This window comes from Oryx dammah, unplaced genomic scaffold (assembly GCF_014754425.2).
Source record: "Oryx dammah isolate SB20612 unplaced genomic scaffold, SCBI_Odam_1.1 HiC_scaffold_21, whole genome shotgun sequence".
NCBI classification, from domain to species: domain Eukaryota; kingdom Metazoa; phylum Chordata; class Mammalia; order Artiodactyla; family Bovidae; genus Oryx; species Oryx dammah.
The window spans coordinates 44,117,282-44,132,824 of NW_024070205.1; positions in this window are offsets into that span (position 1 = coordinate 44,117,282).

The window sequence follows — 15,543 nt, forward strand, 5'->3', positions numbered from 1 at the left end:
GCAGACCACACATTTTGTTTTCCAGATGCAATGGCATATTTGCCAAAATACACCATATTCTGCACTATAAAACAAATTTAGGCCCATTTCCAGGGATTGAAATCTTACAAAATGTATATTCTGACTCAGTTGTATCCTACTCTTTGGGGCCCCAAGTACTGTAACCTGCTAGATTCCTCTGTCCATGGAATTTTCCAGACAAGAATACTGGAGTGGTGTCATTTCCTACTCCCGGGGATCTCCCAAACCCAGGGATCAAACCTGAGTCTCTTGCATCTCCAGCATTGGCAGATGGATTCTTTACCACTAGCACCATCTGGGAAGCCCTGTACTCTGACTACAAATGAATTAAATCAAAACCAGTAACAGAAAGATATGCAGAAATTCCCAAATATTTGGAAACTAAAGAACACAGAAAAGAATATCGAAGGACTATGTGACAACTCCCAAAGGAATAACATAGATAAAATGGTAATATCAGAAAGAGAAGAAACAGAAAAAGGAACAGAAGAAATATTCAAAACTGATAATTTTTTCCCAAATTAATGTTGAACACCAAACCACAGACTTGGGAAGCTCAAAGAACTGTAAAGAGAATAAATGCCAAAACAACAGTAAGGCATATCTTTGAAGATGAAGAAAATATCCTGAATCCAAATAAGTATAAAAATAATTATATGATACAACCAAGCGTGATTTAATCCAGGTTCAATATTCAAAAATCAGTTAGTGTAGCCCACTGAATCAACAGAAAATCACAGGATCATATTAGCAGATGCTGAGGAAGCATTTATAAAATTCATAATTCAATACCTAATGGTGATAAAAACTCTCAGTGTACTCAGAATACAGGAAACTTTCTCAACTTAATCAAACTATCTACAGAAAACCCTACAGCTAAACATCATACTTGATGGTGACAAACTTGAAGCTTTCCCACTAAAATCAGGTACAAGTCTAGGATATGCCCCCTCATCACTCCTTTTCAACATAGTAATGGATGTATTTGCTAATGCAATAAGGCAACCAAAGGAAATTACAAGTATACAGATTGAGAAAGGAAACAAAATCGTCTTTGCTGGAAGGAGAAATTAGAAAGGGACACAGAACAGCTCAGCTGCTGATGGTTATGTTCATTGTCTTGCTTGGGTTGATGGTTTCAGAGATGTGTATATAAGTCAAAATTTATCAAATTATACACTTTAAATACCTACCAGTTATTGTATGTTAAGTATATTTCAATAAAGCTGCGAAAACAAGCACATGAAAAGGTTAATTGATGGCAAACATACTGAAAGACAACAAGGACTGTTCAGTTCAGTTCAGTTCAGTCGCTCAGTCATGTCCGACTCTTTGCGAACCCATGAATAGCAGCACGCCAGGCCTCCCTGTCCATCACCAACTCCCGGAGTTCACTCAGACTCACGTCCATCAAGTCAGTGATGCCATCCAGCCATCTCATCCTCTGTCATCCCCTTCTTCTCCTGCCCCCAATCCCTCTCAGCATCAGGGTCTTTTCCAATGAGTCAACTATTTGCATGAGGTGGCCAAAGTACTGGAGTTTCAGCTTTAGCATCATTCCTTCCAAAGAAATCCCAGGGTTGATCTCCTTCAGAATGGACTGGTTGGATCTCCTTGCAGTCCAAGGGACTCTCAAGAGTCTTCTCCAACACCACAGTTCAAAAACATCAATTTTTCAGTGCTCAGCTTTCTTCACAGTCCAGCTCTCACATCCATACTTGACCACTGGAAAAACCATAGCCTTGACTAGATGGACCTTTGTTGGCAAAGTAATGTCTCTGCTTTTGAATATGCTATCTAGGTTGGTCATAACTTTTCCTTCAAGGAGTAAGCGTCTTTTAATTTCATGGCTGCAGTCACCATCTGCAGTGATTTTGGAGCTTTATTGACTATGCCAAAGCCTTTGACTGCATGGATCACAATCAACTGTGGAAAATTCTGAAAGAGATAGGAATACCAGACCACCTGACCTGCCTCCTGAGAAACCTATATGCAGGTCAGGAAGCAACAGTTAGAACTGGACATGGAACAACAGACTGGTTCCAAATAAGAAAAGGAGTACGTCAAGGCTGTATATTGTCACCCTGCTTATTTAACTTATATGCAGAGTACATCATGAGAAACGCTGGGCTGGAAGAAGCACAACAAAGACAGACCTTGATAAAAGCAGACACTGAAATTGCCACCTTGTAGTGCCTGCATTTCCCCAACTGTCACCTTATTCTCTTCTCTGAGATGGAAGAAATGTCCTCCTTTGTCCCCATTTGTGCTCTGGCTCCACCCCTGGGTCTTCAACAGAACTTGGCTCCTTAGCTTTCCTACTGTCCCCATCATCAATCTTTAACCCTCCTTTGGTTATTCTCACCAGAACACAAATGTTCTCTCATTATCTTTCATTTTCAAAACAAAATACAAGCCTTCTTTAGCTGAATATATTCCTCTAGTTACTGCCCCATCTACACACATTCACGTGCACAGGGACACAACACATACATGTGCATACACACTCTTCCACATCTGATCACAACACTTCTCTTAATTCCCCCAAATTTTGTGAATTTGGGTATGGTATCTCTCACATTTATTTTTTGAATTAATGAACTGTGATGAAACTTAATGGAATATGTAGTTGATGGGGCCTTGCAGAACCGGCAGACCTATTTTTGAATTCTGGCTCTGCTTCAGCCTAATGATGTAACTTTGAGAACTTATTTAACTCCCTGAGAGTGTTTACTACCTAAAACACAGGTATGACCCATTTTTGATCTATTTCAAAATGTGATATAAGGATTGAATGAAGTCAAGTTTCTCTGCCTGCCAGCTTGACCAAGAACACATCAAACTCAGTTAATACACATGTGGTACATTTCTGCCCACCTGGGCTCCAGAGCTATCTTCCTCCAGTTTCTTTCCTCTCTTTGTTTCAAGGTGAGTGAGTCAGCACAGCTCAGCACCTCGAAGGGAAAGTTCCCCTTATTTTCCTTAAAGCCATCAATCCCTCCTCAAGGCCAATAAGTATTGCTAGGTAGCACTACGGCTTGCTCCCGCGTGCACTGGGTGAACACTTGCTGTGCATGCTGAGGCTGGCCTGCAGCCCTGCTTACTCAGAGCTTCTACCTATTTTCTCATTCTCCAGACCCATGAATGCCTAGTATCTCCTAAAACATTGATTTCTTTAGTGCAATTTAATCTTCACACATTTCTTTAAAAACCTCCCTCCCTGCAGTCAATGTAACAATAAACTAAAATAAAAGTAAAAATATAAGCCCTATTCGTATATTATGTGTATGTCCCAGTAGGACTACTATGTAGGTATTCTCTTGTATTAGTCATATTTGTTTTGTGTTTATGTTTCCCCTCAACCTACATAATCCTTCAAGGTCATAACATTTTTCTTTTGAGTTTATGTCAAGTAATTAATATGATATCCAATTTATATTTGTTCCATTAATTTTACATGGCTTTTTTCTGGCCCTGTCAGGATCTTAGGTCCCAGTTCAGTTGAGTTCAGTCACTCTGTCGTGTCTGACTCTCTGCGACCCCATGAATGGCAGCATGCCAGGCTTCCCTGTCCATCACTAACTCCCAGAGCTTACTCAAAATCATGTGCAACCAGGGTTTTTTTCCAATGAGTCAGTTCTTCACATCAGGTGGCAAAAGTACTAGAGTTTCAGCTTCAGCATCAGTCCCTCCAATCAATATTTAGGACTGATTTCCTTAAGGATGGACTGGTTTGATCTCTTTGCAGTCCAAAGGACTCTCAACAGTCTTCTCCAACATCACAGTGCAAAAGCATCAGTTCTTCAGTGCTCAGCTTGTTGGGACCTAACAAACGCCATGATAGGCTTCAGGGACTAAGGTAGGACTCACGGGAAAAGCTGAATCATTGCCCAGTGAGGTCATCCCCGTGGATGCCAGGACTTGTCTAATCAGCATACTCCCCGTAACCTGGTTTGAGTTTATCAGGACATAAAAGACATCCCTCTGCAGCCAATAGCCAATTAGTAAATACCAGGAAACCCCTGCAGCCAATAAAGATTAGCCAATTAGTAAATACCAGGAAACTCCTGCAGCCAATCAGCCCTTGCCAACTCTCTGTCTTTGTTCTAAACCTGTAAATACTGCTGTAAATCTGGGCTTGGGGCTCTTGCTCTTGCTCCACTCCACTCCGTTGGATGTGGCGGGAGCCCTAGCTCAAGCTAGAAATAAAACCCCTTCATGCTTTTGCATTGCTGTGGACATCATATTCTCTCAGTTTTGGGGACTCGGACTCTGGGCATAACAAGCTTTCTTTATAGTCCGATTCTCACATCTATACATGACTACTGGAAAAACCATAGCTTTGACTAGATGGACCTTTGTTGGCAAAATAATGTCTCTGCTTTTTAATATGCTGTTTAGGCTGGTCATAGCTTAATGGCACCCCACTCCAGTACTTTTGCCTGGAAAATCCCATGGACGGAGAAGCCTGCTAGGCTGCAGTCCATGGGGTCGCTAGAGTCGGACAAGACTGAGCGACTTCACTTTCACTTTTCACTTTCATGCATTGGAGAAGGAAATGGCAACCCAGTCCAGTGTTTTTGCCTGGAGAATCCCAGGGACGGGGAAGCCTGGTGGGCTGCCATCTATGGGGTCGCACAGAGTCGGACATGACTGAAGCGACTTAGCAGCAGCAGCAGCAGCTTTTCTGACAAAGAGCAAGCGTCTTTTAATTTCATGGCTGCAGTCACCATCTGCAGTGATTTTGGAGCCCCCCAAAATAAAGTCTCTCACTCTTTCCACTGTTTCCCCACATATTTGCCATGGGACCAGATGCCATGATCTTAGTTTTCTGAATGTTGAGTTTTAAGCCAACTTTTCCATTCTCCTCTTTCACTTTCATTAAGAGGCTCTTTAGCTCTTCTTCATTTTCTGTCATAGGAGTGGTGTCATCTGTGTATCTGAGGTTATTGATATTTCTCTTGGCAATCTTGATTCCAGCTTATGCTTCATCCAGCCTGGCATTTTACATGATGTACTCTGCATAGAAGTTAAATAAGCAGGGTGGCAATATACAGCCTTGATGCATTACTTTTCCTATTTGGAACCAGTCTGTTGTTCCATGTCCAGTTCTAACTGCTGCTTCTTGACCTGCATACAGATTTGGCCTGGTATTCCCACCTCTTGAAGAATTTTCCACAGTTTGTTGTGACCCACACAGTCAAAGGCTTTGGTGTAGTCAATAAAGCAGAAGTAGAAGTAGAACTTCATTGAAGTAGGTCCCAGACCTGGATCAAATATGAGCCCCCTGCATTGGAAGAGCAGAGTGGTAACCACTGAACAACCAGAAAAATGTTATGTTCCATTAGTTTTGGTGGAATGTCTTAGTTACTCAGGTTGCTTTCTATTTTCCCACTTTCACAGATCTCTTTACTTAAAAGATTCTCCTCTTTGGAATTGCTTTCCCTTTTACTTCTATTCCAGACAGTAGAGACTCAACTTAGATCATACCTTCTCCATAAGACTTTCTCTTACTGTTTTGACTTAAGTTCTCTCCTTCCTCTGTCCTTCCATTGTGCTCTGCTGGATCAAAAGATTCACGTGTCGATGATTAGCCTTCGGAACATGGGCAAGACATTTAATCTCTCTGAGCCTTGGTTATCTGTGACTCTAAATTGAGGAAAATAACACCTATCTCCTAGAGCCCTTGTGAGGATCAAATGCTGTGACGTTCATGGAATTTCTTTGTAAATTGAGCCAGGATAAACAAATGACAGGGATAATTACATCTATTATGTTTCTTATCTTGGTCTGCCTTAAACTGTTGGTTAACTTATCAGTGGGTCTGTTCTCTTGAACTGGTTTGAGAATTCCTAGAAGAGTAAAGAGTGTTTCACCTATTTTCATAACTCCCATTGTACTGTGCACATAGGAGCACATTAGAATGTGCTGAATGCATGTCAGAGCCAGGCCCTTCTTCCTACAGAGCAGCAAATATCAGATATTTGTAATCCTAGAGATAGATAATAACCAAACAAACAGACACAGTTACTTATCTAAATGCACCAAAAGTTAACTTCTAAAGGGGAAAGAAGGAGTCATTTCTCCTGATAAATGCTTCATGTTCAAAGTCTGCTGCTGCTGCTGCTGCTAAGTCGCTTTAGTCGTGTCCAATTCTGTGTGACCCCATAGATGGCAGCCTACCAGGCTCCCCTGTCCCTGGGATTCTCCAGGCAAGAACTGGAGTGGTTGCCATTTCCTTCTCCAATACATGAAAGTGAAAAGTGAAAATGAAGACGCTCATTTGTGTCTGACTCTTAGCAACCCCATGGACTGCAGCCTACCAGGTTCCTCCATCCATGGGATTTTCCAGGCAAGAGTACTGGAGTGCGTTGCCATTGCCTTCTCCACAAAGTCTGCAGAGCAAGTAACTAATACAATTCATCAAGTGAAATTATAGGAGTCCAGGAAACAGCAAGTCCTAATTAAACCAAAACAACAGTCCACACCAGATGCACACTCTATTTCCAATCTATGATCTCGTATTTTATTATCACACAGGATTTTGGAGTCAGGACTTGCAACAGAGGAACTGAGCTGGGTGCCAAGACAGGATGGTAGTCCAGCTCTTGTGGAGGAGTCTAAATTAGAATGACAGATGTTTATATTCAAAGTCAGGGACATCTGCCAACCAAGAAGGAGACAGTGCTGTTAATTGACCAAAGGACTTTCTGGATCCAAAGATGGAGGAGTAATGCTGAGAGTTAGCTGTGTTAAAAATACTCCTCTTCTATATCATTTCTTTAGGAGGTCATATCTGACCTCGGCATAATTGAGAAACTTTCTCTCCTTGCGCCTATCATTCTGTGTTCATCCCTGCCTGGTATATAACATGCTGTTGGGAACAAGAATAATTGCCTGTTCCTTGTTGGGCCAATCAGACTCAACAAAGTTTTGAAAGTAGAGCTGAAATTAGTCTAATGGTGTTAAGCTTGAAATCTCCATGACCCCTTCAAAAGGAAATGTTGACTAGACTTCTGGATGTGACTTTGGAGCCCTGAAAAGAACCATAGGCTGAAAATACATATCATCTTCATTGTGAATCATCATTATATGGATGGCTGGCCACGTGGGTAAAATCTTTCAAGGTAAGGGATTATAGAGAGAATGAGAAGGGGAGGGAACAGAAAGAAAGAGGGAAGAGGAGAGGAGAAGGGAGGGGAAGGGAGAACTCAAGATTCAGATTTACTATTCACTTACTTGGTGAGGAGTTCAGGTAAGGTCTTTGCTCATCCTGAGTGACAATTTTACCTTCTGTAAAAAGTCCATTCATTCACTTCTCTTTCATTTAACTGACAAATAATTTTTAAATGTTTATTTTATAAGCCAGACTTTGTGAAAAATGTTGGGGATACAGTGGTAAACTTAACAAAGATTTTGTCTTAAAATAAGGATATGATCCAAAGTGAGATGGAAACAGATGAATGCTGTGACAGATGTAGCCAGGATGACTTTGATGCCCTGTTAGGAAGCAGCCACTCCAGTTCTGGGGTGTCAGGAGAGGTTTCTGGAAAAATGACATCTAAGAGGAGACCTGAGGAATAAATTAGCAGTTATCCAGGTAAAAGTTAGGAAGTGGAAGTAAATGAACTGGACAGAGGAGACAACTAGTGTAAAACCCAACAGACAAGAGAGGGCCTGGTGAAACTGGAGGAACTGTAAGCATTTTAGTACAGTTTAGAGAATGAGTGTACAGGGAGGAAAGATCAGGGTCAGACCAGGTCCAGGTTATAAAGCATCTTGTGTGTTGGCTGTAGGAGGTGGGCCTTCACCTTGAAATAAGTGAAAAGCTATGGAGCAGTTTTAGCCATGGGAATTCTTTTAATAGAATTATGTTTTAGCAAAAGAATTCTTGTTTCAGTGTGGAAAGTGGATTGGGACAGGAAGGTCAATTAGGAAGCTGTTGAAATAATCTAGATAAAGGAAGAAGAAACCCTGAATCGAGATAGCTGTTGGAAAGATAAGAAAAAAAATCTGGACTCTTTTGACAGTGAGAAGTTAATAGCAGCAGTTAGCATTCCTAGGGTGGGCAGAAGTCAAGAAAACCTGGATTTCAGTAATGAGATGGCATTCTGCTCAGCTTAGCAATGAAGAGCTGAGTAAGCCAATCCCCACAATGACTTCTGATCTTTCTAAAGTTTTAGATTATATGCGAGTGTGTGTATGTGCCTTATGGAACCATCAACCAGAGTACCCTCAATTTTTAACCACAAAGACCACAATCTTAACTGCATCAGCACTTTGCTTTCTGATGTGGAAAGAGAGGCATTCTAACACTGGCCTCTCTCTCTGCACGTTGAATCCTTCCACTCTATCCTTTTTGGAACAATTTCCCCATTTTTCTGTTGTATATTCAAACCCTCCCTCTCAATCAGGTCCTTACCATTAGCATTTGAAATTGCTCAAGTCTTTCCCAATAGGGAGAAAATGACTTGACCCTCATTTTCCTTCTACTCTCTCTTTCTCCTCTCTTATATGCCAAATATCTTGAAAGAACGATCAAACTCACTGCCCCCCCAAATTCCCCCCACCTCTATCCTTGGCACACTTTAGTCTGATGTCCAATTAGCATACCTTTTATTTCTGATTCAGTTCACTTCAGTCGCTCAGTCGTGTCCAACTCTTTGCGACCCTATGAATCAAAGCACGCCAGGCCTCCCTGTCCCTCACCAACTCCCAGACTTCATTCAGACTCACGTCCATCGAGTCAGTGATGCCATCCAACCATCTCATCCTCTGTTGTCCCCTTCTTCTCCTGCCCCCAATCCCTCCCAGCATCAAAGTCTTTTCTAATGAGTCAACTCTTCACATGAGGTGGCCAAAGTACTAGAGTTTCAGCTTTAGCATCATTCCTTCCAAAGAAATCCCAGGGCTGATCTCCTTCAGAATGGACTGGTTGGATCTCCTTGCAGTCCAAGGGACTCGCAAGAGTCTTCTCCAACACCACAGTTCAAAAGCATCAATTCTTCAGTGCTCAGCTTTCTTCACAGTCCAATTCTCACATCCATACATGACCACAGGAAAAACCATAGCCTTGACTAGATGGACCTTTGTTGGCAAAGTAATCTCTGCTTTTGAATATGCTATTTAGGTTGGTCATAACTTTTCTTCCAAGGAGTAAGCGTCTTTTAATTTCATGGCTGCAATCACCATCTACAGTGATTTTGGAGCCCCAAGAAATAAAGTCTGACACTGTTTCCACTGTTTCCCCATCTATTTCCCATGAAGTGATGGGACCAGATGCCATGATCTTCATTTTCTGAATGTTGAGCTTTAAGCCAACTTTTTCACTCTCCTCTTTCACTTTCATCAAGAGGCTTTTTAGTTCCTTTCTGCCAGAAGGGTGGTGTCATCTGCATGTCTGAGGTTCTTGATATTTCTCCCGGCAATCTTGATTCCAGCTTGTGTTTCTTCCAGTCCAGCGTTTCTCATGATGTACTCTGCACAGAAGTTAAATAAGCAGGGTGACAATATACAGCCTTGATGTACTTCTTTTCCTTATTTGGAACCAGTCTGTTGTTCCATGTCCAGTTCTAACTGTTGCTTCCTGACCTGCATACAGATTTCTCAAGAGGCAGGTCAGGTAGTCTGATATTCCCATCTCTCTCAGAATATTCCAGTTTATTGTGATCCACACAGTCAAAGGCTTTGGCATAGTCAATAAAGCAGAAATAGATGTTTTTCTGGAACTCTCTTGCTTTTTCCATGATCCAGCATATGTTGGCAATTTGATCTCTGGTTCCTCTGCCTTTTCTAAAACCAGCTTGAATATCGGGAAGTTCACGGTTCACATATTGCTGAAGTCTGGCTTGGAGAATTTTGAGCATTACTTTACTAGCATGTGAGATGAGTGCAATTGTGTGGTAGTTTGAGCATTCTTTGGCATTGCCTTTCTTTGGAATTGGAATGAAAACTGACCTTTTCCAGTCCTGTAGCCACTGCTGAGTTTTCCAAATTTGCTGGCATATTGAGGGCAGCACTTTGACAGCATCATCTTTCAGGATTTGAAACAGCTCCACTGGAATTCCATCACCTCCACTAGCTTTGTTCGTAGTGATGCTTTCTAAGGCCCACTTGACTTCACATTCCAGGATGTCTGGCTCTAGATGAGTGATCACACCATCATGATTATCTGGGTCGTGAAGATCTTTTTTGCACAGTTCTTCTGTGTATTCTTGCCACCTCTTCTTAATATCTTCTGCTTCTGTTAGGTCCAGACCATTTCTGTCCTTTATCAAGCCCATCTTTGCATGAAATATTCCCTTGGTATCTCTAATTTTCTTGAAGAGATCTCTAGTCTTTCCCATTCTGTTCTTTTCCTCGATTTCTTTGCACTGATTCCTGAAGAAGGCTTTCTTATCTCTTCTTGCTATTCTCTGGAACTCTGCATTCAGATGCTTATATCTTTGCTTTTCTCCTTGACTTTTCACTTCTCTTCTTTTCTCAGCTATTTGTAAGGCCTCCCCAGACAGCCATTTTGCTTTTTTGCATTTCTTTTCCATGGGGATGGTCTTGATCCCTGTCTCCTGTACAATGTCATGAACCTCATTCCATAGTTCATCAGGCACTCTATCTATCAGATCTAGGCCCTTAAATCTATTTCTCACTTCCACTGTATAATCATAAGGGATTTGATTGAGGTCATACCTGAATGGTCTCGTGGTTTTCCCTGCTTTCTTCAATTTAAGTCTGAATTTGGTAACTGTTTTTTAATTGAAAAAATAGAGGAAATAATAAAGAAAACATAACAAGTTCCCATGTAATCAACAACTAAAATTTTCCAAATGCTAACAACTTTCACATTTACTACAGAACTATTTTTTTTAAGAAAACAAACTGTGGTTAACACTACTGTTCCACTTGCTTTCTTCTCTCTACAGGTCAGACATTATCAGGAATTTAATTTTTATTTGAAAATGATTTGTATCTTGCTCACCATTGGATCTCCAAGACCTAGGACAGTACCTGTCACATAGCAGGTGATCAACAAATAGTCTTGAATAAATGAATTGATAATTTTAAAAATGAATAAATAGCTTATATTAAGTGCTTTCAGAAAATAGGGAAGGTTGTTATTTTTCTGAAAATAAGGGGAAGATAAATTGCCAAGAGGAAATGCTTCATTATAAAAAAGAGCAGGTCCATTAACCAGTCTTTGGGTCTACAGGAAGCAGAGGGCTGGGATGCTGGCATTTTCCTGGCACCATTACAAAATCTAAACATTTGGTTAGAAAATGCAAGCTTTCTGGTTTATACTTCAGTGACAGGTAGTACACGGCTTTGTAAGGTAACTCATTTCATCTCTATGTTCCTTACTTGGAGAAAACATCATTTTTCACTTTGATATCTCTTCAGGTATTTTCTACTACTAGGTCTGACACATGCTTAGCTGAAACAGACAGAGGATTTTCTCCCTTCAAATAAGGGTGACACGACAAATAAGGAGGGATGAAGGGAAGGAAGGAAGAAGGGAAGAAGGGAGAGAATGTCAGATGTACAAAGTATTTTCTCAAAAAAGCAGAAAAAGGAAAAGATAGGTGAAGTTGGATTAGTCACAGAGCTGCCCAAATCATATTCTTCTATATATTCTGCTTATACACACATACACACACACACTTCCCATGGGCAAGGAGGCTGGTGGGCTACAGTCATAGGGCTGCAAAAAGTTGGACATGACTTAGCAACTAAATAAAAACAACATGTGATTTTGTGGGCAGAGAAGTTTATGAGAAAAGAACAGACTAGGAGTTAGGAAATTAATCTTCTAGTATCAAACCGTCAACTATGCATCTGTTTGACCTTGGGTGTGTCAGTTCCCCGTGAGCCTCACTTGTAAAATGAGAAGAAAGCACTGGATAATCCCACTGATTGCATCACTTAGAAGGCTTTAGATTGTAAACGACTCCCCCACCACCACCTGCCACCTGCTCCCCAAATTCAAATTGGCTTAAAACAAAAGGAAATATATTGGATAGTGAAGTGGAAAATTCCAGAAGTGGGAGTGGCTTCAGATAAGGTTTGATTTACTGTCTCAATAGTGTCACCAGGGATCTGGTTTTTGACAGCAATTTCATCCTGAGACTGATTCCAAGATGGTGGCCAGAAATCTCAGGACTACATGGTCATGTATCAGGAAAGAGAAGAATGGGTTTGCCCTGAATTCCCAACAGCCATTCTGCAAGTCGTCCTGACTGGACCAGCTCCTTATCCATCACAGTAGCCAGGGGGGTGAAATGTATTCATTGACTTAGTTTGGGTCATCCTTGCTCTGAATCAGGTACAGAGACAGGATTGAGATTTCCTTGAAATACATGAATCTTTAAGTGGAAATCAGGAATTGCTGGGAAAGGGGTAGGGGAATTCTGAGGGGACAACAAATAGATATGTTCTCTAGGATCTTCGCAGATCTGACATATTCTGTTTGCATTTTCTGCCCCAGTGGAGAGGCAAGTTGACTTTGAGCATGAAAGGAGATATTATCTGTAGGTCCTCATGCTTGGAATTTCCTACTGCCTTTGAATTTTGCCCCAGTCATAACCCTAACAGGAAACCATCCAGTAATGTCTTAGTTCGAGGTTTTTGGGTCTCTGATAGTGTTACAGTCTTTACAGACCAGGACCTGGGGACAGGAGTCGACGAAGAGAAAGCGACAAAAAGAAAGATGCGGGGACCCAAGTCTCGAGTGAAACAAGGGTGCCTTACTCATGGCAACATGTGCTTATATATTGTTATACAAGGAAGCTTTAGGCAAAAAATAAAGTTGAGCAACAACACCGAAACCAGACACATAACAACAATAAATAAGGGAATAACAGTCATCATAGGGCCATAACAACAGTAACTAGGGGAATAACAATCATCACAGGGCCAGAAGACAATTCATGTCTTGAAAATAGGAACACAACCAAATAGTTTTGCAGAAAAGTAAAAGGTTACTGAAAGGAATCCACATACGTGTCCCATCTCATGACCTCAGTCCTGAGAACTGCATGCAGCTCTGCTCATTCCTGTTTTCCAGCAACTGATAAGGAACAGAGGACCCTTGAGAAACAGAAAACAACATATAGGATTTCTTAAAATTAAGCGTTTCCTGACAATTTCTCCTTTTTTATTACTTTTGTGAAAAAGGCCCTGACCAATTGAGTTTCTTTAGTTTGAACAATTTTTGTTGAAAGGCATAAGTATACAACAATATAATTACCAGGACAACCATCAGTGTTACAGCCCTAGACCCAATACTATGAGTAAGCCCAGATAATTGATCAGCTAGCTGTTCAGCTAAAGTTTCCAAATTACTGGAAGAGGGCAGACTTTTAGAGAAGGTTTCAAGATTTCCTTTTGTAAAAACTGTACATTTAGGAAAGCATTATCATGTTATGTCTTGCAAATGAAATTTTTGATTTGTTCCTAGTTATGGAAAATTCTGAAAGAGATGGGAATACCAGACCACCTGACCTGCCTCTTGAGAAACCTATATGCAGGTCAGGAAGCAACAGTTAGAACTGGACATGGAACAACAGACTGGTTCCAAACAGGAAAAGGAGTACGCCAAGGCTGTATATTGTCACCTTGCTTATTTAACTTCTATGCAGAGTACATCATGAGAAACACTGGGCTGGAAGAAGCACAAGCTGGAATCAAGATTGCTGGGAGAAATATCAATAACCTCAGATATGCAGATGACATCACCCTTATGGCAGAAAGTGAAGAGGAACTAAAAAGCCTCTTGATGAAAGTGAAAGAGGAGAGTGAAAAAGTTAACTTAAAGCTCAACATTCAGAAAACGAAGATCATGGCATCTGGTCCCATCACTTCATGTGAAATAGATGGGTAAACAGTGGAAATAGTGTCAGACTTTATTTCTTGGGGCTCCAAAATCACTGTAGATGGTGATTGCAGCCATGAAATTAAAAGACGTTTACTCCTTGGAAGAAAAGTTATGACCAAACTAGATAGCACATTGAAAAGCAGAGACATTACTTTGCCAGCAAAGGTCCGTCTAGTCAAGGCTATGGTTTTTCCTGTGGTCATGTATGGATGTGAGAGTTGGACTGTGAAGAAAGCTGAGCGCCAAAGAATTGATGCTTTTGGACTGTGGTGTTGGAGAAGACTCTTGCGAGTCCCTTGGACTGCAAGGAGATCCAACCAGTCCATTCTGAAGGAGATCAGCCCTGGGATTTCTTTGGAAGGAATGATGCTGAAGCTGAAACTCCAGTACTTTGGCCACCTCATGTGAAGAGTTGACTCATTGGAAAAGACTCTGATGCTGGGAGGGATTGGGGGCGGGAGGAGAAAAAGACAACAGAAGATAAGATGGCTGGATGGCATCACTGGATGTGGGTCTGGGTGAACTCTGGGAGTTGGTCATGGACAGGGAGGCCTGGCATGCTGCGATTCATGGGGTTTCAAAGAGTCGGACATGACTGAGCGACTGAACTGAACTGAACTGAACTGATAGGCACTATAGTTGAACTGAACAGGGGTTAATACAAAATTGAGTAGAATTCCAATCACGTTTTAGTATTACTTGTTTTTGTAAATCTATTAATTGATCTCCGACTCATTTGATGGCTGTTTTTAGTTCCTGTATTTCATCTTGAACTTCCTCATCTATCTGAGCCTGAGTGGCCCACAGAGTATGAGCATCCTTGGTCCAATTTTGAATAAAGTTTTGTGTTTGAATTGAGGCTTGTAAAGCAATGCCTGCAACAGCAGCAGTGGTGCAAATGGCGATTAATCCCAAAATGCCAAGAATTAACCATCCAATGAATCATTTAGATCGCCAGAGTAATTTAGTGAGTAGCCAGGAGGCAAGTCCTGCCATGGGACCCTCTTCCCAGGGTCGTTGGAGATCTACTGGCAACCACAGATTACGTAAAGATTGAAGAATCAAAAGTGATTCGTTTTTCAGAGAAATAGAGGAATTAAGACAAGTATAGCATTTGCAATCTATACAAGTCACAGACTGTAAAGTCTTATTAAATTGTAAGTTCCCTATGGCTATAACAAAAGGAAGGGGAACACAAGCCTGTATGAAATTTGAATGATCATAACGAAAGGAATAGTTACTATGACTATGACTAGTCCCTGTGAAATATCCAGTCCAAGTTCCAAGTTCTTCAGTGCTCACAGCAAGTTTCTAGATGTCCCATTGTTCAGGCCCAATCCATTTATCAAGGACGAGTCGAGGGAGAGGGGGGTGCCATTCCGCTGTCAAGCCACCTTTGTCATGGAAATGTTCCATCGTAGTTTTGGTAACTTTTCATGCTACTTGAGTAGCATGATCACATACAGTGCTGTTAATATCATCTGAGCAGTTAGATAACCACATACCATGGGATCCCCAATAGACAATGGTGCAATTGGCCAAAAACATTAATTTTCCTGATTTAGCTTGACATCTTTCCCAATAAATAGGAATATATTTAAAGTTCTTATAAGTAAACCCCTTGCATAATGATTTTTGTCCTTTTCCTAGAGTTT